Genomic DNA, 23,298 nt, shown 5'->3' on the forward strand with positions numbered 1-23,298 from the left:
CCTCCTCTATGTTAATTATCAATGCGGCCACTGCCCTCAGGCAGCCTGGCCATCCTTTACTTACTTCATCCAATCGCTTGGAGAAGTAGGCCACAGCTCTTTTGTGTGGTCCCAGCTGCTGTGCTAGGACTCCTAGGGCCATCCCTTGTCGTTCGTGGGAAAACAGCCAGAATGGTTTTGATACATCTGGGAGACCTAAGGCCGGTGCTCTCATTAGCTCCAGTTTCAACTTCCTGAAGGCCTCTTCTGCCTCGGGAGTCCAAGCTAGAACGTCCTTAGTTTCCTTTAATAAATCATACAGTGGTTTAGCGAGTATCCCGTACTGATAGATCCACAGCCGGCACCAACCTGTCATCCCCAGAAAAGCACGCAGATCTCTCACTGTCTCTGGTTTAGGCATCTGACAGATGGCCTCTTTTCTAGCTGCTCCCAGGGATCGCTGTCCTCTGGAGACTTTGTATCCCAGGTACACTACTTCTTTTCGCACCAGCTGTGCTTTCTGTTGAGAGACTCAATATCCATTTAAACCCAAGAAATTTAACAAGGAAATAGTCCATTCAATGCATTCTTCCTCTGTCACTGTTGCAATTAGGAGGTTGTCTACGTACTGCAGAAGGGTGCCATCTCCCAGCGGCCTTTCCCACTGTTCTAATTCTTTGGCTAACTGATTCCCAAAAATCGTGGGAGAATTGGCCCATCCTTGGGGCAATACCGTCCAGGTAAGTTGGGTCTTTCTTCCTTTATCTACAGATTCCCACTCAAAGGCAAATATCTTTTGACTCTCGGGAGCCAAGGGAAGGCAGAAGAATGCGTCCTTTAGATCTAATACGGTGAACCAGGCCAAATTATCCCTCAGTCTAGTTAAAAGCATGTATGGATTAGCAACTAACGGATGTAATGTTTTGGTTATTTCGTTTACTGCTCTCAGATCCTGAACTAGTCTATAGGCTCCATTAGGTTTTTTTACTGGCAGGATTGGTGTATTAAAATCCGATTCACATTCTACCAATAACCCCAGTTCCAGAAACCTTTTGATTATGGGCTCAATTCCCTTCCTGTCTTCTATCCTCAAAGGGTATTGTTTTCTTACCACCGGTCTTGCCCCGATTTTAAGCTCAACAACAATCGGTGCTGCTTGTTTTGATTTTCCAGGTATGTCAGTAGCCCATACTAATGGGTATGCCTCGCTCAGGATTCGCTCGAAATTGTGATTCTCAGGTTTAGGTTCCACACAACTGATTGTTAAGCTTAGAGCCGTGATCAGTCGTTCCTCATTTACTTGAAATTCCCATTTGTCTTTGTTGAATTTTATTATGGCTCCCAAGTTCTCCAATAGGTCTCTTCCCAATAAGGGTTTTGGTGAATTTGGTAAATATAAAAACTGATGAATTCCCATTTGTTTCCCAATTTTGTATTTAATGGGTTTCAAAAAGTAAGCCTTTTCTGGTTGGCCTGTTGCTCCCACAACCTGTACAAATTCATCACTTTTAGGTACCAATTCTTGATTTAAGACCGAAAAAGTTGCTCCCGTATCAATCAAAAAGTCCAATTCCTTTTTACCTTCCCCTAGCTCCATTTTAACCAGTGGGTCTGCTAGGGTACGGCCCACCGGTCCCCCTCATTCACTTTCCTGATGTGTGGTAGTAGTAGTAGCCACCAGCCTTTTCTTTAACTGGGGGCATTCTTGTTTCCAGTGTCCCGTCTGTAGGCAGTATGTGCATTGATCTGGCCCTACTCTAGCTGGGTGGGGTTGGAGTGTCCCTCTCCCTCCTACTGGGTTACCTCTACCTCTTCCCCTAGTTCCAGGTTCCGAGTAGTCTGTCTTCTGAGCTGCCACTGCCACAGCCACTACTCGAGCTATCCTCCTGTCTTCCTTTTTCTTCTCCTCAACTTCTCTATTATTATATACCTTCCATGCCTCATTCAGCAATGTCTCCAGGTTTTTATTTTCTGGATGTTCAAGCTTTTGTAATTTCTTCCTGATGTCTGGGTTACTTTGTCCCATCATTAATCCTAACAGGTGTTGTTTCCCTTCTTCCGTCGCTGGGTCCAGGGGTGTGTATTGTCTCATGGCTGCCCTAAGTCTATCCAAAAACTCTGATGGGGTCTCATCCTTTCCCTGCCTGATGTCATATAACATTGACCAATTGATAGCCTTAGGGATCGCATTACGCAAGCCCATCGCTATCAGTTTTCTATACTGCACCAGTCACCGATAGTGCTCTTCGTTGCCCGGGTCCCATTCTGGTTTACTGCTGGGGAAATTATCTTCTAGTCTCCCTGACAATACTTGAGCATGTCGTTTTCCTGTCTCCAATACGAGTTCCCTTTCTGTGTCTGTCAGTTCTGACAGCATTACCTCTATATCTTCCCAATCAATATCTAAATTCCTTGCCATTAATTCAAACCTCTTCGCTACTCCCTCTGGATTCTTCCTGAAGTTCCTTGCCTCATCCCTCCAATTGTTTAGGTCACTCGTGGAGAATGGCACCTTTATTCTAGTCCTTTCCCCTACCATTGGCATAAGTTGTCGGAGAGGAGCTATCGTATGGTTCCCTTCCTCTCTTTGGTGTGCTTCCCTCCATGCTGCAGATCTGGTATAATACAAGTGGCTAGTCCCCTCTCCGGGATCTTCTTCCTGTGTCTCAATGTCTTCTCTATTCTTTCTTTTCTCTTTTCTCTTTTCTCTTTCCCTTTCCCTGTTCTTCATCTTCCCCTTCTATTTCAGTTAACTCTTTTCCTACTACTCCCCTAGCATGGTTTACACAGTCCAACTGCCTCTCGCTCTGTATCTGTCGCCTTTCTTCCCGCATCTGCCGGCGCCTATTTTGTTCCGGGCTACTGTCCTCTTCATCCTCTGTTCCTCTTCCATCTCTTTTATCCTCTATCTGAATTACTATATTCAGCTTCTGTGAGCTGCTCTCTGCCTCCCTTTCGTGTGTTTCGCTGTCATTCTTCTCACTATATTTCAACTTAGAGACGTCGCTTCCCAGTGAGTTGCTTTTGTTTCCGGTCCTCGGTGTGCTGGTTTCTATTCTATAGGGACCTGGTCTCCTTGAACTCCCATTCCTAGGTGTGCTACTGTCCCCACATGGGCTTAGTTCGGGCAGGCTGCGTGTCTCCCCTCGGCTCTCTGTTCCATGTGGACTGCCTTCTTCTTTCTCGGCTTCTAATCTGGGTGGGCTGTCAGCGTCCCTATAGCTTCTCGACCCCTGTGGACTATCCGATCCCTGCGGGCTGCTTTCCCTTCTGTCAATCCCCGATTTTAATGGGCTATCCTCCCCCCAACTGTTGTCTAGTTTCTGAGGGCTGTGCCCAAACCTGGATTTCCACCATCGTTCTAGTTCTCTTAATGGGCTAGGATCCCCTTGTTCCTCTTTTGGTCTGGGAAGAGGCCCTTCCCGTCCTGGGGCGAATGGATGGTATTCCCACAGGCTTATTTCGCTCTCTTTTCCGCTATCCCTCCTTGTTAATTTAAGACATTGTTGCCCAATACTACATGCATCACAGCAACGCTCTTTAGGCTTCGAACCTTTCTTATCCTTTTCCAGGGCGAGTACCAGGGGGTCCTGAGGTGCTACGTTTACCCTGCACTCCCTTTGCCACTCTGGTTTATTTCTTAGGGTAAAGAACATGTCAGCATACATCACTTCGTCCCATTTATTAAGTTGACGAAGGAAGAGCATTAATTGTAGAATAGTGTTATAATTAGTCGTTCCCTCCGGTGGCCATTTCTCATTGTCATCTAACTTATACAACGGCCACCACTGTGTACAATATTTAAGGAGTGTCTTTTTACTTATGTTTCCCCCTGGAATCCCTCCCAAGTCCTTCCAGTGCTTTAAGATACATCCCAAGGGCGTTTTCATATTTACGTCCTTACTCAGTTGACCTCCCATAGTTATTCCCTGTGTCGGCTTAACGCCTCACACACACAATTTTCAGTCGCTTTGTCCTGGCCTCCCGCGTCGCAGCGATGCTGCGTCTCATTCACTCTCAGCCATACCCACACACCTTTATAAAATAATTCCTACCTTATGGTCTATATCAGAACAGACTGTTTTACCAGGTTCGGTCACGAGAGGTCGCTTACAGACTGTGAGACACCGGTTTGCCAGATTCATGCAATCGCAACCGTAGACAGTATAATAATTGCAGGGGGTCACAATTTTCTTCCGGATATCTATCAACTTATTCTCTTCTAAAAGATTACAGAGAGAGCGGCAAGATGTTTCCTGTAAAATTTTGTAACAGACACATAGAACAAACACAGAGAGAGCGGCAAGCTGTTTCCTGTAAGATTTTGCAACAGACACTTAGAGCAAACACAAAAGATCACCGGCTGACAGACCTCTCAGATAACAGTCTCAGTTCTTAACCCTTAATTCCCAGTATTACAACATCAAACACAATATTAAGACAGTTTCGCATACAGTATAAACGAACCAAAGATACCAAGACAAACAAGTAATCCTTTCAGCAGGACTTTAACCTGCGTTTTTCCTCGCTTTTTTTTTTCTTCTTTCCTTTTTTTTTTTTTCTTTTTCTTTCTTTTTCCTTCTTTTTTTTTTTTTTTTTTTTTTTTTCTTTTCACCAAACCAATGCCGGGTTAACCCCAGCAAACCAATGCTGGGAAGTTACTCCTAGCAAACCAATGCTGGGAATTTAATCCTAGCAAACCAATGCGGGTTTCTTTACTGGGGCGTCCCCCAGCTTTCCCTTCGGGCGGTCACGTCTGACCCCCGTTTCCCAACAAAGCGCTTTATCCCAAAACCAATAAACAATTTAAAATACCTCTTAATTGGAGCAGGAGATGCAGGGAGCCCTTCGTCCTCCGAAAGCACTGGTCCGGGGGGGTCTCTTCTGACAAAAATTCGTCAGGGGCGCCCAGAGAATCCCGACCCCAGACTCGGCCCGGGAGGAACTCTTAGAGCCTGGATCTCCTGTCTGGTCCCATCTGGGTCGCCAGAAATGATGCCAAATTTTGCCCCAAAAGGCGAGAATAACTGCCTAAGAGACTCAGCTTAAGTCTAATAAGCAGGAGGTATTTTATTGCGACGCGTCGGAGAAATCACAAAATGGATTTCTAAGTTTCCCGTAACAAAAGCAAGCTCTTTTATACAGTTTTGAATATAGGATTACATCAGATCATATACGTAATCATATCTTTTGCATGAATATTCATATGAGGCATGGCGTAGGCGGAGTGTGGGCGTGGGCATTTCTTTTGAGGATCATCTTGGTGGTCGTTCCGGTTGCCTTCATCATGGGCTGGGGTCTCCTGATGAGTCTTCCTCTTTAAACTTTTGAACCTCTTTCCTAATTTGGTCAATTCCCGGTGTACTTGGCTTGGTCTCCATGGCTTGGCAGAGTTCTTAGGGTCGGTTTGACATTGTTGGCTCTGAACATGCTTAGCCCATCAGTTCCCCCTATCCCTATCTCTTTCCTGTCATTGTGTTCCATGCTTTAGCTGATTAATTGCTCTATGTGTTTCCTAATACTATGCCTTCTTTTAAATGCCTCACATTCTATGTTTTAACTCATTATTTCTTGGAGGCTATCTGCTTTGGGGCTTCAGTCTCCTGGAGAATTTTGCAGTTTGATAAACAATCAAACCTTATGTACGTCTAACATGTCAAACATCACATTGCCAGTACAACAAGGGTATACTGCAAGTCAGAGTGATGGCTATCATCAATGCTTATTAATCCAATCACTTAACACCTCTTTGCACTCTCCTCCTGAGGAATTGGATCTTTTTGGAAGTACAAACGCCAGTATGTCTAACACTACAGCTGGCGGATGGTTTAGCTTCAAATTTTCGGATGCTCAGAATTTAAACCAACCTAAAGAAACATGGGCCACCCTAGATTCATCCCTGAATTTGAGTAAATTCTCTCCGCAGCATTACAGTCAATGTAACGGCACAAATATCACGGCACCAATGAAATTACCCACAGGAATATTTTTGATTTGTGGAGATAGGGCGTGGAATGGTATACCAGCTAAACCACAGGGTGGACCCTGTTATTTGGGAAAATTGTCATTGTTTCACCCTAATGTGTCCTTGCTAATGCAGCTGAGTCAAAGTTCAAACAGGAAAAGACGTAGCATACATGACTTAGACTGCAGCCAGATAGGAGATCCACAGTTTTGGGGTACATTCAAACAAGTAATGGTTTCAACTATCTTGCCAGGAGGATCTGCCAATAAAGCTATGAATTTAGCAAAACAATTAGGATGCTGGGCAAAGGATGAGCTGAACAAGACATCACAAATTTTAAACATGCTAACCGCAGATGTGCAGAGTGTTAACCATGCTGTTTTGCAAAATAGAGCTGCTGTAGACTTTTTGCTCTTAGCACAAGGGCATGGATGTGAAGAGTTTGAAGGAATGTGTTGCATGAATCTGTCTGATCATTCGGTGTCCATTCACACTAAGATAAAAGAATTGCAACAGGGACTTCACAGTCTCAAGGAAGAAGAAGGTTTAGGAATTGATGAATGGCTTAAAAGCTTAGGACTTGGGCCATGGTTGAGGAACTTGTGATCTATGCTATAGGACTGCTGGGTGTAATTTTACTGTTTTTGCTTATTTTGCCTTGTATTTTTAATTGTATTCAAAACATGGTCAGCCATACAATAGCAAAAACCTGGCAAACTAATCTCCTTGCTCAAGAAGAAAACGGGGGAAATGTGGAGAGTATCATTAATAGGTGGTTAGCTGAGAAAGGCCATGCTGACATAATGCCACTGGTTAAGCTGAGAGAGGGAAGTCAGCAGTCAGTAAGCTGAAAGGAGAAGTCAGCAGTCGGTGACCAATGACAGGCAAGGACAGAATGCCCTTGCCGCAACATGAGGATAGGGAAGAGAGATTCTTCCTGAGAATATGTAGAAAGTATCATAAGTATAACCATAAGAATGCAGAAGTAGGCGTAGTTACTGATATGTAACTAACCAATCCTGAGGTCAACTTTTGCAATATGTATGAAGCTCATTATGAACTGTATTTAACCTGCTGTACTGATCAATAAAATTGGGCATGTGATGATCTAATTGATGTCCGGGTCTCCTTCCGTCAACACACCTCATCTTTTGTCCAGGGAAGGACTGAAGCCTAATACTGTGAATACCCACTGGGGCTGTGTTAAGGCTGGCACTTCCCTGGTGTCCCTGCTCTCCCTGCCCCTGTTGTCCAGCAGTGTTGTGAAGCTGCAGAGCCCCTCCCCAGCCCTTTGTGCCATGCTGCTGTTGCTGGGGCTGTCCTGGTGCAATAGGGAACAATGTGGGATGCTTCAGCTGTGTCCTGCCTGGCTGTGCCAGCAGAGCCAAGTGAAATCAATGTACAGCTGAAGCCCTGAGCATGTGTTCTGTCCCTTTCCCTTTGCCACAGGAATTCCTTCTGTCAGGCTGGGCACCACTCACCTGTGCTGCTCTGACCATCCTGCCCTTGGGCACCTGGGCATGTGGGGGGGGGAAGCTCAAACTCTGCCCAAAGCCTTGAGAGCCACGGCTGGTCCCAGCTGGAAGAGCTCCCAAAGCAGCTGCTCTCTCCCAGCTCCTGTGTGGGCACAGATGCAGGCCTGCAGGCAGCGCTGGAGCCAGGGCCACAAAGGTCCCTTGCTCTCTGCAGCTCCCTTGGCTAAAGATGCCCCACTGCTGAGGGTCTGTCAAGGAGATGCCTCTGTTTTCTTCTGTGGAGGACTCTGTCAGCCCAGACAGAAAGAACAATTAACAGGGAGAACTAAAACCTAGACACATTCCTGTGCACCTCACTCTTAGTACAGTGTTCCTTTCTTGCATCTCTTGGACTCATCCAGCAGCAATATCTCCTTGCTGTGAGTTCTGAGCATTGTGCAGGGATGGAGTTCAGGCAGTTCTGAGAGCTCCTCCCCATTCTCTGGAAAGGTCACTGCCTCAATCCAATGAAACGTGAGAGGAAACAAATGCCCAAAGAGCAGAAATCCCCAACCATGTCCCATCCAATCACGGAGAAGCCAGTGGGACAGAGCCATATGGCTGGAGTATGTGTGTTCCACTCTATATAATTAATTGACTGATGCTAAGTATTTCAGCAGGAAACTCCCAGGGCTTCCAGGACTGTCCTAGTGGCTGTGATCACAAGTTATTCACCAGTGCCACTTGTTCAAGAAAAGCCTTTCTGTTCAAGCACATCTCCGAGGCTCTAGCTGGTTTACTTTTGCCTTTCAGCTGCTTCCCTCTAAGTTCCAGAGAGAGAAGTTTCTCAGCAGGAAGAATGAGGCCAGCACTGGGGGGAGTATTCTGCCCAGAATTGACCCATTTCAGGAGTGAGACTTGCCCAAAGGTAGCCTTTTCCTGCTCTTTTTCTTTCTGTTTCACATGAAGTTTGAAGAGGGTGTGTGTTTGTGACAGGCTTGCCTCCAGCAAAATACCTCAGTGTCCAGGTCCTGCTGTCACTGCAAAGTGCTGGGAGTGGTGGGCTGGGAGTCCTGATCTGCACTAAGCCGACACAAATACCCTCTGCTGAAGCTGCTGGGGTGTGCTGGAGTGTAGCTGCCATTGCTAAAACAGTGGGAGGAAGGCTGGGGACACAAAGGCACAACATTGCCCTTTGCCATTCTCCTGCTGAAGGAGCCACCTCTTGCTTTGGTGTGGTCACCATCAAATGCTCGGGGTCACAGGATTCCCTGCAGAGTGGCAGTGTTGGCCTTTGAAGGCCAAGGATCTGCAGGAATTGCTTCAGATTGAACAAAACAAATTGCATTACTGCTTTGGGCTGGAACAATGTGTTGGACCCTGATGGGGTGTTAGATTTTGCAGGCTGCCAGATGTACAGGGGACTGGCCCTGGGCAGAGGGGAGTGGATGTGCTTTGTCTGGATCAGTGCCTACTCAGGGGTGTGTTTAAAGCTGCTTTTCTGGCAGGACTATCTCAGTATAAAGCACAGTCCAAACGGGTAGGTGACTGAGGTGGGCTGTTGAGTAGGAAATTGGCTGCAAGAGACATGGAACACAATCCAGGTAAAGGATTGTCCTGGAGACGAGCCTTGGGAGCACCTCAGGGAAGGGCACAGCTAAGGGACAGTGTGCTGCAGCCATTCCCTTCAGCGGAATGTGTCTGCTGTGAAGTCACAGAGGAGACCTGCTTGTGTCTCTGCAGCGACAGCCGTGTGGCTGGAGAAGGCAGACAAAGCAGAGCAGAGTTTCTCCAAGCAATGTCTCTGCTCCAGAAGCATTTGCTGTTGTTGTGTCATTCCAGACGTGCCTCTACAATGGCATTAAATAAGATCGCAGTAATGACAAGAAAGCACCCATTTAAAGCTCATGGAAAAAGGAGATACCAACTCTACTTTTACCCAAGTTGCTGAGAAAATAACTGAACCTTATCGTCATTCAGCATTCACCTCACTTGTCTTTTTATTTTCAGCTCATTTTTCTTTTTATTTTTGCCTTTTCCTCTGTTTGAAGGGCACTAACTTTTAAGTACAATGAAAAGGAACAAAATCATCAAAGCAAAAGAAAAGTGTTTCTTAGTAATGATTCAGCTGAGTTGGGGATGTCTCCCTTCCTGAGAGCCAAGCACACACACACACCCTCTGAGAAAATGGCAATCTTTGTATCCCCTTCCTACCCGGCTGGGGCGTTCCCCGTGACCTTTGCCATTGGATGGGTACTCAGGAGCTTCCATTCTCTACTGAGCACCAACTTTTCTGTGCCCTCCCCTCTCGTCCTCCTTCCTTTTGGTCAGGTCTTCAACCCTGTCCCTCTCACTGTGACACTCAACAAACCAACCTGAACAAATGCAAACCACAAATAACACACAGAACCAACAAATTCCATTCTTTTGTTTAATAACCTTTTGGCTTCAGCCAAATGTCACCTCATCTCTCACACCTCCTCTGGTCCTGTGCTCTTCTTACTGATGTCTAAGTTCTAGAGCAAAAAAGATATTTGCAGTTGTGTGGGCCTCGGTTTCCTTGTATCAGAGTAAAAGACATCCCAAATCCTTTCCCATGGAGTCTAATGTAAATTCATGGGTTTTACTTACTCCATGAGTGCTCAGTCAGTGCCCCAGAGCTCTGTGACCGCATGGGCACAGGGTTGTGTTTTAGGAAAGTGCTGCCTGGCATTGTGGAGAAAGAAATCTGGAGAAATCCATGCCAAAAGAGCAGCTTGGCTTGAGCCTGCTCTGTGTGGCCCAGCAGCTGTGGATCAGCTCAGAGCAGAGCTGGGTGAGCCACTGTTTGCCCAGTGTGGGCTGGGCCGACGTGCTCCCCCAGAGTCTGTACTTCACTGGGGATCAGTGGAAGATTCTCCTGCATGAACCTTCCTCACAGCAGCTGAAGCTCTCCCTGCTCTCTCTCCCCTCCAGCTGCCGTCAGCTGCCCCGAAACAGAGCTGGTTTGGGGTTTCCCCACCAGAGCTGGTATTTCAGAACTTTGTTGCTCGGGAGGTCTCAGAAATGGTGCTGTCTCCCATGAATAAGGACAAGGTAAGTGCTGGCACCCAGAGCTTTAACGCTGTGCTGGAAGAGGAGAGTGCTGTCATTCCCCCAGTGTACAGCAAAGCAAGTTATCTGCTGCAGCACATGCAGAAGAAAATGTCTCAGCACCTTGTTCTGCAAGACGGTGGAAATCTTCCTGTGCTGGGAACTGTCCCCAGATTTTGGCCAGGCGTTGATGGTGTCTATCCCAAAGGAGTTTCCTTCTTTTGAAAGCCTGGATTGACAGGAATGTTGAGGGCTGTACAGTTCTTACCTGCTCTCATGCTTTGCCTTGGGTCTATAGCACACCCTGTGTGTCCTTGGTTAATCTTGGCTCCTGGTAGGAATCTCTGCCTCTCTCAGCCAGTTTGGCTCCCTTTGTGCAGCTCACAGGCAAAGCTCAGGGGCTGAGCCTTCTGCACTTTATGCTGGAATCACTTCTCATTAATGGCATTGGCCCTGCAGGAGCCGTGTTCTGCAAGAGCCCTGCAATCAGAGTGATGGAGCAGAAGCAGTGAGAGGCCTTCAGGTGCCACTTGAGGCTCCTGCTCAGCTTCATCCAGTTCTGCTCAGCTTTTCCAAAAGCAACACAGTGCTCTGCTTTCCCTTTGGAGCAGCACATCCAAAGCCATATGCTCCTGGAGGTTTCCACCTTCACTTGAAGAAATTGGGATTGCTTTGCAGTTTCCCAAGAGAGCTGAGAGGGAAAAAGTTGAAAAATGTCAGCAGTTGTGTTCCACTGTAAAGAGGAAAACTTGAGACCATTTGAATTTCAGTCAGGGAAACATTTTCTCAAATGAGGCTTCTGCCAAGAGTGGGCTGGTGGGAGGAGACAGGAGAGAGTCCAAATCATCTGGTTTAGACTTTTGGAGAGCATTTTGGTGCTCAGGGGTTGATGATATCAGTGTGCTAGAAAATGCATGTGTGCTGTGTCTGTGTACCCCAGAGGGCCGAACCTGGCCTGCTGGCTGCAGGCAGGAATGCCCAGCAGCCCAGCTTGCCTGCACAGGCAGCAGGAAGCCCTGGAGAGCCAAGATTGGCTTTTCGTACTGGAACCACACTGTCAGTCAGTGCTGGTCCTGTTTCTCCAGGCAGAAAATGCCTCTGAAGCCCCACGGTCAATAGACACCACCTGTCTGTGTTTCTGTCCCTTTTGGCAAGCTGGTTGCTCTCAGGGTTTTATGATTCTTCCTTGCTGCTTTACTGCCCATTTAAATTCTCTTTCCCATCTCCTTGTTTTAGGGATTGTCTTGCTGTGTTCCTTCCTTCTTTTGCTTTTCAGGTTTGCTTTTATTCCCAGTAAGGCCACAGTGTTTGGTCTCCTGTCTTGCTGCTCTGCCTGCCTGACTGTATCTCCACAACATCCCTACCCAAACCTGATCTGCTAGAAGGGAATTTCTTCCTTCCCCCTGGACAATGTGCTGGTTTGCTCTTAGGTAGCACATTCCCCCTCTGGAACATGACAACTTCATGGCTGTGTGCAGGCAGAAGCCAGCAGGTTTTTTGGCCTTGTTGAATATGCAGGTGACTTGGTTCAGGTGCTGTGTCTCCATCCTGCTGGTGCTGATCTGCTCGGCCCTTCCTTCCCAGCAGGCACTGCCCTACTGCCCCTGGCCAAAATGCTGGAGGCAGAGAAAAGGTGTTCAAGTTCAGCCTTGTGAATGATGTGCCTGTGCCTGCTCAGCTGAAAGTGCTTTGGAAAAGGGGCAGGGAAGGGATGTTAGCAGGGCATGGACAGGTCTCCTCTGGTCCTGTTTCCACAAGTGGCAAAATCATCATTTCCTGTCTCTGCTGCAGATGCCTTGGCTGGTGAAGGTGTGCATGGAGAGCTTCCCTTACTTCCAGCTGGCGTGCCCCAGGGATGTGTACCACATGGTGCCAGCAGGCGCCTCTGCCCCTGTGCGCATCCGCTTCAGCTTCGACGAGAACAAGGTGAGGCTGGAGGAGCCAAAGCACACAATGATCTCCACAGCCATTGTTTTCCCTGCACTCTGGCTCCAGCCCATTGCATGCTGTGAGCTGGGCTCCAGGCATGGGCAGGCAGCCTGCAGCCAGTCACACCTTGGCACTGCTGGCAGGCACTGCAGCCAGGCCTGACAGGCTCTGCTTGCCCTCCCTGCACACTGCTGAGCATTGCCAAGGGAAGATGCACGGGAAACAGGATGAAAATGACAGAGGGCTGTTGATGGGTGTTGGGCCATCTCTAGGTCCAGTGGAAGGAGTTTTATTCTGATGGAAAACACCAGAGGAACAAAGAGGTCAGAGAGCTTTCCTCCTTCCTGGACTGCCAACAGCTTCCCTGCCTGCCCCTGGGCTGGAGCACAGCCGGTGCTTTTTCACCCCCTCTGTTGTGCAGCCTTGCAGCTGTGCTGTCCCAGAGCACAAGAGAGCATGGCACAGCTGCAGGGCCAGGGCAGAGGATGTGCTGTGCCCGTGAGCCCAGCCTGGCACAGGCACACTGGGCCCTGGGTGCCCTTGGTCAGCAGGAGGTTGCTGAGCTGCAGGGCACTTGGACACCTGCCTGAAGGAGCTGGTGTAGGGCAGGTACAAGCTGCAGGCAGAGCTGTGAGCCCAGAGCCCGTGGCAGTGACACTGCTGGGGCTCTGTCTTCATGCCTGTCCCTGTGCTTGCTCTGTCAGCTGGCACCCATTCTGTGCCAAAGGTGCTTTTGTGGGGAGGTTTGAACAGCAGTGCTGAGGCCCTGGCAAGTCTGATCTCAGTGCTGTGATCTGGAGGGTTCATGTTCTGATCTGGAGGCTTGTTCATACAGAAGGGTTGAGGGCATGGCATGGAAGGGAGGAAGCCTTGCAGGGAAACAAAGAGAGGCCCTTTCCCACAGCATCCTGCTACCCCTTAGCACTGTTCTTCTCCTGACTTGGTTGGACAGGCAAAGTTAGAGGGGAGTTGTGAGCCAACTGATGTTTCTGCACCAGGCCAGAGGTGCAGGATCTCTTTGGGTGCAGCTGTTTTCTCCTCTTCCTTTTGCTGCTTAGAGTCAGTTGAACACTTTGTCCTATTCTCAGACAGTGGGAATATAGAAGCCTAAAGAGCAATGTCCTGTGTTCCCCAGCTCCATGTTGCTTAGAAGGGGCTTAGGAATTCTTTAACATCGTTAAAGTTTAGAGTAAAAATGATGGTGGCCTAGGGCTGTTATCTGTATGAGCCAAGTGACACAAGAGCTGAATGCCACCGAGACAGATTTTGCAAAGTGCGCTGGTGCCTTTAAAATGTGACATAGTAGTAGAACTTAGTGTTCATTTGAGGGTGCAATAGGTAAATTGATGCCCTTGAAGGGGTATAGGAAATGGTTTTTCTTCTGCCATTAGGATGGCACTAAATGTCCTGTGCTGAGCCAGTTTCTTTTCCTGCAGGATTATTGCCACGAGCTGGTGTGCCTCACTGCCAGGGAAAGGATCATTGTGCCAATTCGGGCCATTGGTGCCCGAGCTGTGCTGGACTTCCCTGCCCAGCTGGACTTCTTCAAGTGTCCAGTCAAGGTCAGCACCCAGCAGACTCTGCTGGTGCGCAATGTCGGTGCCCGGGCAGCTCGGTACCAGCTGAGCACGCAGAGGTGAGGCAGCTCATCTGTCCCTGTGCAAACACCTTTGGGTGAGAGCGGAGTTGGGAAAGAGCTACAGAAGGAACCAAGCATCGGATCTGCTGCCCTGCAGCCTGGCTGGAAGTGAGCAGGATGGAAGGCATCTGCTCTTGCTTTCAGTGGCCTTGGATCTTTCTCTGTCCCAGATTTCCTGAAGGCTGCTGGAACATGTTGGGAGCTGGCTTGCACCCTGCTGAGCACAAGCAGCTTCTGAAATGCTTCCTCAGCACTGTCAGCCAAACAGAGCCATTCTCTGGGAGGCCACAGGCACGTGGCTTTGCAGTGGTCCTGGAGGGGACCTCTGGAAATCATCTGAGCAAACACACTGCTCAAAGCAAGAGCAGTGTCTGGGGGTTGCAAGGTGCCATTGGGAGACATGGACCTGTCTTTAGATGCCATACAAGAAAACAAACATGTCAATGGACCTAGTTATAAAAGCAGAAGAAAACAACCTTTTAAAACCCCCTCCATACCTTATCTTTTCTGCCTGTCAGGTGCAGTAGTGATTCATTGAGAGGATGGATCTAACAGGATGAGAAGTGTCTTAAGGAGCAGCTCACAATTAACAGAGAAAAGCCCAAAATTTAGCTTTCCAGGCCTATCTCTTGGCAGTGATTTTCCTTTTGCTCTTACAGTGTCAGGGATGTCTCCTTCACAGCTCTTCTAGCTGTGGGCTCAGGGAACAGTTTAGTGGTGTTGGCTGAAATTCAGAGGAGTTAAGTTTAGCTGTAGAGTGTTTAGTGTCTTTGGGTCTTGGGGAGCCAGGTGTGTGTGAGAGATGAGTGCTACAGCAGGAACAGAGGAGTCTGGTGGGTACAGCCCAGGGATTGAAGGAGATGTGGGGGCTGATTTGCACTCAGTTTTCCAGACCTGACAGCTGAGTCCTGAACTTGGCTGGATCCTCTTCTCCTGATAATTTGAAAAGAAGAAGACATCTTCTTTCTCAGGCAAGCCCTGAAGTCATCCCTGGAATGTTATTCCCATCCTGCCACCTGAAGGCAGGAGCATGTAACTTGGGGCAGGAGTGGGAAGGGAATGGAATGGAATGGAATGGAAGGTAGTGCTGAAGCCTGGCCAGGGATTCCTCTAACTGGCAGCTTCTCTATTGCGGTGAAATTTCTGGCCAGAGACTAAGAACAGAATGCTGTGCCTTGCCCCCAGCAGGCCCTGATCCCCCCAGCCCCAGCAGAGCTGCAGCAGTGCTGGCATCAGCCCCGGGGCAGATGCAGGAGCACGAGCACTGATCTGGCTCTGGGGCTGCTGGGGCCTTGTCTTTCCTCCCCTCCCTCCAAAGTCTCACGTCCAGCACATGAACATTGCTGGCCCAAGGCTTCTCCATCAGCCAGCAGTGATGTCCTCACCGGTGGCAATGGGAACAGGTCAGCCCATAATTACAGCAAGAGGTCCTTAATGAGCAGAACCTGAAGTGAGTTCATCAGCTGTTACTACTGACATGAACAAAGTTCAGCTTGCCAGATGTTCTCTTTGTTTTTGTGTGTGATGCATTCATCAGCAAAGTCCCCAGAACACATTTGATGTGACAGATTGACCAGCAACAAAGCACCAAGGCCAGGAACTTTTGTTTCCTCACTGGGGCTGTAGAAGGGCACAAAGCCCAGCAGCTGCTGGGCAGAAGCACATTTCCCCTGAGCTGTCCCTGAGCATCAAAGCACAGAGTCATGTGTTTGTCAGGCAAGAGCTGTTTACCTGGTGACTAAATTCTGATTGCTCTTGTTAAATCCAAAGTGCACCAACGCATCTGCATCATTATTTCCAACACATTGCACAGAGTTTCTCTGCTGGGCCAAGCAAACAGTTACCAGCCTGCATGACAGCCCAGAGTCCCAGACTGCATTGCTGGCAAACACACAGAAACCTCCGGTTCTGCCTCCTTGATGTGCTCCTGCTCATGGTGCTTCATTTAGCTGGGATTGGACCCTTCAGACTGTAAATGGCATCGTCCTTTTGGGTTTCCATATCAATGTATTGCTCTAATCTGCATTTGCACTCTTTCAGAGTTTTGATTGCTCCTTTTCTTAGAGAAGCTTTCATTGAAATGCTTATAAAAGTTGCCCCTTTTAGGCTAAATCACGATGTTTTCAAGGTAAAATAAACCAAAGAAGCACACTGCAAATTCAACAGGAACTATTCCTTGGTCTTCAGGGAAAAGTTCCTTCTCCCTGTCTGATTCCTAGGCTGTAATCTCCCAGGACAGGGAGTGCCCTACCATTTGCATCTCTTGAGATGAGGTTTATAGGCAGCAGGAAAAGAGAAATTCCTGAAGCAGTCACTGTCAAGTTGTGCATGCAAATAGCTCCGAAGCCTCTCTGTGCTTTTCACAAACCATTCTCTGATGGGATTGCTGGCAGTGGGACCCTTGAGCCTCATTGCAGAGAGCTGGATGCAGAGTATGGGGAGCTGAGGTCATTTTACCCCCAGGATCTTGTGAGGGCTGGATCTTGTCAGCAGTGGCTCAGTGGCTGTTTGTGATCCTGTCTGTTCTGTCTCTTGTGCTGCCTGTGCTTGGTTTGCTCCCTGCTTGCCCAAGGGAGCTGCAGTGCAGCAGGAATCTCATGGCCAGGCTGAATCTCGTCCCCAGGCCTGACCCCTCTCTCTGTGTTGCAGTCCTTTCTCCGTGGTGGCGGCCACAGGAGCTCTGGGCGCTGGTGACACCGTGCAGGTGACAGTGGCATTTCACCCGCTGGCCAGCGGTGCCCATTGCGGCTCCCTGGCCGTGTGCTGCAGCTCAGGTGAGTGCTGGGCCCTGCAGGGCACAGGACAGTTCTGCACATGGCTCCCTGCTGTCCATCCCCTGCATTCCCTCCAGAGCTGCCTCTGCTGTTCAGCTTTACCCCAAAGCAAACTGAGAACTCCTTGGTGTTTAGGGGCTTGAGAAAGGCAAAGATTTTTGACTGCTGTTTTGCTGGGACTTGCTGAGTGGAGGAAGGAGGAACTCTGATTCTCCACTACCATGTGGCTATGCCTGGGTGAAGTTTTATTTGATTCCTGGGCAGTGCTGTAGGTGAGGTCTCCATCAGACTCTCTGCAATGCAATGGAATTCTTGCACACCTCTGTCCCATATGCTGCTTCTCCACTGGCTAGCCACAGACCCTTTTTCTATGTGGCCCTTACACATAGATGTTGTCTCTGTCTAACAACATTTTCAGGCCCTCAAGTTCCTTTTTTGTGACAAATCAAAACAAATTTTTCCCTGTCCCCATTTCCCAGGCTGTTCAAGATGTTGCAAACCTCTCACATCTGTCTCCCATTTGGTTTCTAGACTGAGGGATCCCATCCAGTCTTAATGTAGAAACTGCTCTGTACTCACTAATCTTTCCTTTGTCCCTTTCTTATTTGATTTGCAATGCTCCAGCTTGGTTTTTCAGATCAGAACAGTATAAAATATTTAAAGACTGATGTGGCTGTGGGTTTGGACAGGGAGATGATTTTCACGGTGCTCATTCTGTAGTGGTTTGTCACATTGCAGAGCCAGGCTGGTTGTGTTTCCTCACCTGTGTCCCCTCCTGCTGTGGCCTGTCACTTCAGTTGTTCCTCTGGACCTCCTTTTGCTGCCCACATGCCCCCAGGCATATTTGCTGGTCAGCAAGAAGGGATCCAAGGGATCAGGAGAGACAGGAGTCTCCTGGGATGCCTGGGGAGAGCCTGGGCAAGGCAGGACTGAGCAGGGCTCCTCAGCCCTGTCACCTGAAGGACTTGGATGCAGAAATCCCAGTGATCTGAGTGGGTCACCGGAGCACATGGACCAATCTCCCTGTCCATCCTGTCCCCTTGGGGCCAAATCTCTACAAACACCCTCAGAAATAAGGTGTTTTAGGAGGTGCCCAGAACATCCTCACACTGTACACACAGAGCTGAAGGATGTGATCAATGGGGTGGTCCACAGAAGTGCTCCTTCAGCGCAAAACTGGGACACTTTCTTCTGTGCCCTGTGCTTTGCTCTGTTCCTTGTGCTTCCATCAGCCAGTGAGCTGAGCAAAGACTCCCCTTTGCTTTGTTCCTGGTGAAGAAAGAATCCACACAAAGCTCCAGGGAGAAGCTGTAGATGTCAACGTTGGGCTGAGCACAAATTCCGTGGAGCTTGACAAGACTTTCACCACCATGTCAAGCCACAGAACCCTGTTCATTGAAAACAGGAGTAACATCACAGCCCACTTCCAGTGGAAGGCTTTTGCTACTGAGGAAGAAGAGAATGAAGAGAAGAGGAGGTTGGTTTGAAAGATGCATTTCAGTGAGATACAGGCCCATGACTGAGCTAACATGTGGCTTCAGGTGATGTTGGTGCTTTTGAATGGTTTAGGCCAAGTGAACCATGCCCAGCACTGGGGTGTGTGTCCCTGGGCTTCAGGAGCTCAGCACTCAGCATTCCAGTTCATTTATACTCCAACCAGGAATGGCATTTTGGGAAGGAAAGGTTGATTGGGATGACTGGATTTCCTCAGGTTCTAACTGGGCTCTTGTCTCTCTTATCTTCTTTCTACATGACCTGGCAACATCCTTAAGCATTTCCTGAGTTGCCAGTCCCTCTTTCCAAAGGTGATACACCCTCTTTTTTCCCTTTAGTTCCTTCAAAAGCTCCTTGCCCATGTGGGCTGGTTGTGTGTCCCTGTGCTGCTGTCAGAGAGGTTTTGAGCTCTCAGAGCAAAGAGGATTTTTTGTGAGAGAAGATAGTGCAGGATCCTTTCCCTCTCAGGACATTCTAGTGCCATGCACTGGGATGGGATCCAAAAAGCTCTGGCTCATGAAAAGGTCTCTCCAGGAGTTTGCTGTCTCCCTCCTGCACAACAAAGTTCCTTCCCCTCTCAGAGCCTCTGTTTTCATGCATATTGCATATAAAAACTTGAATGTCCCCGAAGGGATTCGGTGCCTGAATTCATCAATTTCCTGTGGAAGTGCTCTGGGATGCTCTTGTGAAAGGCAGAGTAGGGAACGGGGCAGGTCCAAAATGGAAGAAACAAAGAGTGATGCTGGTAACACGTAGCTGCAAGCCAGCTTTGTCTCCCCTTGCCAGGGAAATGCTGCAGTGGGTGCTCTGTGATCTTTCTGTGCCCCCCCGAGCAGCTCAGTGGGAGGAAAAGCCACTAGAAATGGCTGGTTGATTCTCCCTCAGCTGTGGCAGAGGCTTTGAGGCAGGAGGCTCTCTGGAGGGATGCTGGCTTTGCAAACCTCTGCTGAGCTTGCAAGTGTGGAGTGAAACTCCCTGCTGGGCCAGGGAACAGCAAGTTGTACTCTGATCCCTGTGGGACCCTCGTGGCTTGGGCTCAGCCTTTGCTGGGGAGCTGCTGCTGCTGCTCCTCCTCAAGTGCTTTGCTCTCCGGCGCTCACACTTCTCTCTGCAAATCTGTGGCTCATGAAACCATCTGCTGGCCTTGTCTCTCCCTGGGGCTGCAGGCAGTGTTTGCTGTGGCTGCCCAAAGAGGTGTCCCAGGAAAACTTCCCAGAGGAGAAAGAAACAGAGAAGGTGAAGGGCTTTTGTGGAGATCACAGTGCCCTCCTGAGCAGCATGGTCCAGGAGAAGATGGCAAAGGTGCAAGACAACCCCATGCTGTTCTCTGATGACATTTTTTTCATTGAGCCAATGCTAAGTGATAGCTGAGAACATTCTCTTCCTTCTTCTCTTCCTCCTCCTCCTCGTCCTCCCTCCCACCCTACTCCCTACACCCACCCCTTCCCCGGCTGCGGTCACTGGGCAGATCCTCAGCTGGCCCCATGTGCTGGCAGGGAGGACATGGAGTTTCTGGTGAGGCTGCAGGGCTTGCTGCTGAAAGCATTTGTTCCCTGCAGGCTCCAGGCAGGGCTGGGAGCCTGACAAAGCCCAGCTCTGCTGCCAGGCTCGAGCTCAAGGCACTGCCTGCGTGTCCTTGCAGTGTCCCAGGGAGCAGTTCTTGTAGGTAGGGGCTCCCCCCACATGTGGGGCTCAGCAGAGGCTGTTGGAGCACTGCCAGCTCACACACTGACCTGAAGCTTGCAATTGATCCCTGGCAAAAGGAGGCCAAATTCAGCCCAAGGTTAATGACAGAAATGCCAATCCCTTCCTGTAACCATGCCTTGCACTATTTCTGAGTGTCCCTTCCAGTGTCATCTGTCATCTGTCCAGAGCCTGGACACCAGGGTGGAAGGTTGAAATGGGCCTTTGGAGTTGTCTTGCATACAGGGACAGAAAACCTTTTCCTTTTCTGTTGATGCAAGCAAACTGCCACAAGCTCCCATCAACAGAGCCCTGATTCTGAGTACTGGCATTGTGAGAGATGATGAATGCCTGGTGTCTGCACAGTGGAACATCCCTTCTCATCTTGGAGTAAACCCTAGAATAATCCCAACCTCTGCTTTCTTTCAATACAGGTTAAACTAATATTTTTATTTCCAAGGAAGGGGATCATGTTCTCTTCTTGGTTACTCCTATGGCCCATCTTAGGCCAAGAGCCAGCAGGGCACAGTGGCAGTTGCATCCCACTGTAGCTGACAGCAGCATGATGTGCCCAAGAGCTTGTGTCAGAGCAGCAGGAATATTGTGGAGAGTGGGAGCTGATCAGCTGAGCATTGAGAGTTGTGTTGGGCTGGGTTGGAGTGTTTCCTTGGCTCCTTGTGTTGTTCACTCATCACTGATGCTCTAAACAAAGGCTTACAGGAGGGTGGTGAAAACAAGCAATGTGAAGTTTGCAGAGCAATGTTTTGCTGTCTCTTTCTGATGTAGGAGGGAGAAATCAGGCCGAATTGTTCAGCTGAAATCAAGGTGACCTTCAAACCCCTGGAAGCACTGGAGTATGCAAGTGTGGCTTACTGCAGTATCTCATGTGCAGCTCCTTTGCCCTGCCTCTCTCCCCTTCAGTGAAGCCATGGTGCCAGCCTGAGCCCACTGGGCTCCCATGGAAGTGCTGGGAAGGGTCCCTGGTCAGCAGGGCAGTGCTGGCACATCCCCCCCTGGCCCTGCAGCTCCCAGGGAGTCCCCCGTGCCAGGCCAGGGCTCAGAATGCTGTGTGTGCCTGAGTGATCCCAGAACAGTCCAGGCAGTGCAGGGAGAGGTTTTCATGCCATGGCTTTGCCAGCATTCCCTCAAAGGCCAGAGAGCTCCAGAGCAGAACAGCTTCAGTGAACAAGCACTCAGCCCCTGCAGGCCCCTGGCCTCCAGGATGGCTCCATTTGCCATGGATCCATCATCAGGAAGCAGGAGCTGAGTTAGAAATGGGCTCCCTGAGCCTGGATCACCTCCCAGTGCCCAGACAGCAGCAGAGCAGAGGGGGCTGAGCCCCACTGAGCCCGGGCTGTTGGTAGAGGGAGCAGCCTTGGCCAGCAGCTGCTTCTCTCCCTGTGTGGCAGTTGTCACCTTGCAGCTCTCAGTCTGTGGAAATAGAACACAGTGCTGAGTGTCACAAGGGGAGCACTTGGGCAACAAAGTCCTGTGCTCCTGGGCCAGGGAGTTTGGGAATTGCCAAACTCTGTAGGAGCTTTGTGCCTGCACTGAATGGATTTCAAAGCTCTTCTAGGTGCATGGGAAGGAAACCACAGAATCACAGTATGGTAAGGATGGAATGGACCTTAAAGATCATCTAGTGCCAAGGCCCCTGCCATGGGCAGGGACACCTCCCTCTAGAGCAGGGAGCTCCAAGCCCCATCCAGCCTGGCTTGGAACACTTGCAGGGCTGGAACCTCCACAACTTCCCTGAGGATCCTGCTCCAGTGCCTCACCACCCTCACAGGAAATATTTCTTCCCTAATATCTCACTTAAATCACCTTTCTTTCCATTTCTACCCATTACTCCTTGACCTGTCACTACAGGCACCAGAGATGTTTTAAATTCAGCAAACTGGTGGCTCAAATTGGAAAGCAGCCCAAGGAATGGGTTAGAAATTGCAAGTCAGCCTCAGGGGATATGTCCTGAGGGAAGAGAAGGGTCCATATCTTCTCCTGAAGCATCAGGAGCTGGTTGCATCCAGCTCAGAGTCGGGGACTAGCACTGAGGCAGCCTGGAAAATCCAGTGGAGCAGAGGGAATGATTGTACTGCAATGGACATCTCTCCCCAGGCTGTGAGAGCAGGCTGCCCCTGCAGCTCAGAGGGGAAGGCCAAGGACCCTTGGTTGAACTCAGCTCTCCTACTCTGAACCTTGGGAACGTTTTTGTCAACACCCCCCATGTCTGTGAGGTGAGCAGCAGGGCTTGGGATGGATCCTGATGGCTCCTGAGGCAGCAGCAAGCCTGGTGCAGCTGTGGAATTGCTGCCAACCTGGGCAGCTGTGAGCAGGGAATATTTGATGGACTGCTCAAATCTGGGGGGACACAAAGGTGTGTCAGTTGTTCCTGAAGCCCCAGTCCCTGCTTTTGGGCAGCCTTCCTTAGGGATCAGCTGGCAGGCTTCCTGCAAAACAACCCCTTGGCACATGAAACCAGCACTGGCTCCAAAAGCTGCATGTTCAGAGGCTTTTGTGGCAGTGCCAGACACAAGGCACCTTTAAACTGGGCTCTGCAGAAGCAGCTGCAACAAACTGGCTGCCTTTGAGCTTCAGCCTACTGCCAACAGCTCCCAGCCAAGTGTCTTCTGCTTATTGCTGCAATCACAGAAAAGCCCTGGGAGTTCTCTCCCTTGCTGACCAGTCCCTCACCACACTTCAGCCTTGCTGCATCTCTGGCTCTAGAAAGAGAAAAGTGTTCCTGGGAATAAAGCAAAGGGTTTTTCTACCTATTTGCCTCCTCCCCAGTAGAGTCAAGCTTGCAAAACTTCATGAGGCACTGCATCATGGCAGACACTTTCAAAATCTTGGCTGTGGAAGGGAAAGACATGCTGGGTTTTCTCACCAAAAGATGGTGCTGTCTGTACGTTTTGATGCTGATGCCTCATGCTCAATGTATTGTTTTCATGGTCTGGGAAAAGGTGAATGAGCAGATGGTGCTGTTGGAGCTGTGCTCACTGGGGCAGCAGCAGCTCTGGGGTGATTCCCTAGGCAGCTGCAATCAGCCCACGTTGCTCTCAGGGCCAGCTCTCAATGTGCTTGGTGCTGCTGAGCAGAGGGGCACTGTTCTGTGTCCATGGGATAAGCCCAGGGTGAGTGCAGTTCTGTGGAGTTGCCACTGCTCTGCATGAAAATGCAAAGGCGGAACTTGTCCTGTTGTATCTTTTGACTTCTGCCATTCAGCAGCACAAAGCATCTTCTGCCTTTTCTGGGTGTTCATTGCATCATTAGACAATAACTCACAAGAAGGGAAGATTCCACACGTATTTC

At 49.4% G+C, this 23,298-nt stretch overlaps 1 pseudogene; it reads left to right on the forward strand.

Annotated features, from left to right (window-relative positions):
- The window catches only part of LOC131569230 (zinc finger protein 850-like), a 337,185-nt pseudogene that overhangs the window by 261,850 nt on the left and 52,037 nt on the right, over positions 1-23,298 (forward strand).

The sequence above is a fragment of the Ammospiza caudacuta genome, chromosome 29 (genome assembly GCF_027887145.1).
Source record: "Ammospiza caudacuta isolate bAmmCau1 chromosome 29, bAmmCau1.pri, whole genome shotgun sequence".
NCBI lineage: Eukaryota > Metazoa > Chordata > Aves > Passeriformes > Passerellidae > Ammospiza > Ammospiza caudacuta.